The following is a 3,335-nucleotide window of genomic DNA, read 5'->3' as shown; positions in this document are numbered from 1 at the left end:
TCGCTCTATTACAAAGGCCTTCCGATATAGTTATAATGGGTTCCATCGATGCGATATGGATCAGGACTGTTGATCTTAAGAGATCCAATGGTTCCTGAGTATTCTCGCCGCTTCCTCTTTTAACTAGTCTTCCGTCATTTGAAGGGTTTTTGCGTTAAACGCAGGTTTCTACCAGATCTGTCAAGCATGCATAAAATCCATTGATATTTCTGGATCACCATCAACCCTACAGTGGTCGATGGTCGATCAACTTGCAGTCAAACGGATTTAAATCATTCGACACATAACACGCACTACAACACGAACAAAGGTAACTATACAGACATGCGGAATTCACAGAACACATATATTTATTATAAGCATAAGATTACAAAACTAAGGCATCAAAGCCTTAGAACATGTTCTCCTTTGGCTGCATTGTAAACACTCTCAGCTTGCACAGTTTCCTATTCTATGCTCTCTGTCCCCCTTGAACGCACAGGTTCAATCACATATATATAATATAAGTGTTGGATCAGATCACTATGAAGGATCTGATCAACCCTCTAACAAAAAGCCCTTAAAGCTCTAATTACAACACATGGCGGATAACAATAGTAACAAGTCTTCGAGAGACTTATCCAATTCATCCTTTAAATCCGTTTTATTTGCTTCAAAACATATTTTTCTTTGTTTTTCTCCCCTGGTCCACGTTTTCTTGCCTTGGATTCCTCCCTTTGTCTAGGGGTGTTGGATGCTCCTGCATCATAAGTTTATCAACTTTCGTGAAAGAAAGAAAAAAAAAAAATCTATGGTGTTGATTACCTTGGAATTCAGAGATGCATAGTGGTTGGATGCATGCATAGCTTTAGAGGGTGCATTCAATGTGGAAACATGTATTTGACTTGGTTTGATGCCTATATGTGGTGGTGCATCCCCTTAAAGAGCATTATTTGGGGCATATTACTACTATTTTTGGATGGGAGCTAATTGTGAGGAAGGGCTAGTTTCCACATGTTGTAATGTGGTCCACCACAAATTTAGGAGGGATCTAATTACTCCATCACTATAATATTTTTTTGACTTGTCATGGAGTTAGTTAAAATATAACATTTTGTTGTATAAGAGAAGATATTCACTTTATAAGGTGATCTCCCTCACCATTATAAAGGTGGAGAATTTTTGGATGAAGGAGGTCTCCCCTTGGGCTACATTTTATTTGAATTTTTCAATCTCAACATAAGATTGGAGGTATCATTCTATCATATGAGAGGCCTAATTTTTTCATGGATTTAATGTTGTTGGATAGTTGTAGGAATCTCTTGCAAAGAATATGTTGTGAAGGCTTTATAATGGGGTGTTTATCATTTGGATGGGAGTACTATATGGGGATTCTCCTTCTCATTTCCTTTTTATTGTTATATATAATTTGCATATATTAATTCATTTTTTTGAACCATGGGAATCGGTAACTCATTATAATGACCTAGGCTAGACTTGATATTAAACCAACTGGATGCACTATAACCTAAGAGTATATTCAACAACCCAAAAGCCATGTATGCCAATAACCTGTGACTTAGCAAGGGTTGAGGTGTCTCAAGGCACAGTGGAGTGCACCTCTATTTGAGGGGCATCTACCCTTCTAGCTTTATCACAATGGGCCAAAGTCTCATTGGGGATTTGAAATTTGGTGGAGAGAGTGTGAAACCTACCCTTCCTACCATATTGTCAATCCACCTCGATGCTATCTATAATAATTCCTCACTATCAAAGGAGTTGTATAGTTGCCACATAAAAGAAAAAGAAATGTATGGTAGGAGGAGCGTTTTTTATTTTCCTCTTTTTACCTTTTTTTCAACTTATAATGTCAGGCCTAGCTTTTGCCCAATTTCCTCTCTGCGGGCGGAGGCCACATGAATTTTGAATGATTGTTTCAACTTTCAAACTTAATTTTCTTCTGCTAAGCACAATTATTTTCCTCTGCCCTCCTTCAATTTTGCAGACTTAATCAATGGATCTACGCTTTCCCAAGCCTCTTTATTCAAAGTCTGGATCTTACAATGCAGGTAAGGTTTCTTGGTTGGAAGGATGAGTATAAAATAGCCCTCACCATTCGGGAATTGACACAACATATGTGCGATTACAAGAACATGATGTATGTTGCATATCCACGTCACAGCAAGTACCTTACTGCATCTGCGATGTTCAGAGGCAAGATGAGCACCAAAGAGGTGGATGAATAGATGATGAATATTCAGAAAAATAATTCCTTCTACTTTGTGGAGTGGATCCCCAAAAATGTGAAATCCAGTGCATGTGATATCCTGCCAAAAGGTTTGTCCATGTCATCCACGGTCATTGGGAACTCAACGTCCCTTCACGAGATGTTCAGGAGAGTGAGCGAGCAGTTCACTGCCATATTTAGGAGGGAGGAGGCCTTCTTACATTGGTACACTAGTGAAGGCATGGATGAGATGGAATTCACTGAAGCAGAGAGCAACATGAATGATTTGGTGTCTGAATACATGAAATATCAGGACGTTAGTGCAGAGGATGATGAATACTATGATGATGAAGAATCAGCTCAAGAATGCTAGGATAAAAGCTTACATAATGCCATCGACAATCGGTAGTTGTTTCAATGCCTAATAGTTGTTTGTTTGTGGAATTCATTTGCATTTTTTATTCTTTCATGGTTTGCTTTATTCTCATCGAAGGTTTTGGCATTGAATGCATAAACTATGTATACAACTCCTACATTATGTCCTTGGTTTTGTTGATCATATTGAAATATTGAGAAGATGTAACTGCTTGTCAAAATTATATGTGAAATTCAATCATGCTTGGACACTCCTCTGTATTATATGTTATATAATTATGGTGTTGAATGGCTTTGTAATACTAGTATTTGTAAATAGGAAATACAACAATTCTCTGAAAATTCAAACTAGGGGAGTTCGTGAGAACAATGCCCACTATAGTATTCAATATAGAGATTGTAATATTTAAGAATCTGAGCTTCACTGTTTGGGATGTAGGGGCCAAGATAAAATCTGCTATTTGTGGAGACAGTATATGGTCAAGGCCCAGTTATATTTCAGAGTTTTTATCTATTATTACTGAAAGTTGGCTCATGATTTCTCTTTTAAGAAGTTTGATTCTTTAAGCCATGTTTGTATATGCTGGATTCATTTAGTAAATTCATGATATAGCATTGTTGGATTCATTAGATAAATTATGACATGAGATTTTTTGTTTGGGGGATTTTATAATGTGTATATGTTGGATTTGGATTCATTTGTAAAATCTATGGCTTTTTATCGTTGGTGGGATTCTCTCGATAAATTTATGTT

General features: G+C 37.0%; 1 pseudogene; it reads left to right on the top strand.

Annotated features, from left to right (window-relative positions):
- Positions 1–2,042: 2,042 nt before the first annotated feature.
- On the top strand, positions 2,043–2,579 carry LOC149265464 (tubulin beta-1 chain pseudogene; annotated as a pseudogene).
- The last annotated feature ends 756 nt before the right edge of the window (positions 2,580–3,335 follow it).

Source organism: Pinus tabuliformis, chromosome 6 (genome assembly GCF_031772625.1).
Source record: "Pinus tabuliformis cultivar Carrire ecotype Pingquan chromosome 6, CPIR1, whole genome shotgun sequence".
NCBI classification, from domain to species: Eukaryota; Viridiplantae; Streptophyta; class Pinopsida; order Pinales; family Pinaceae; genus Pinus; species Pinus tabuliformis.
This window is presented reverse-complemented; position numbering and strand designations above follow the sequence as displayed.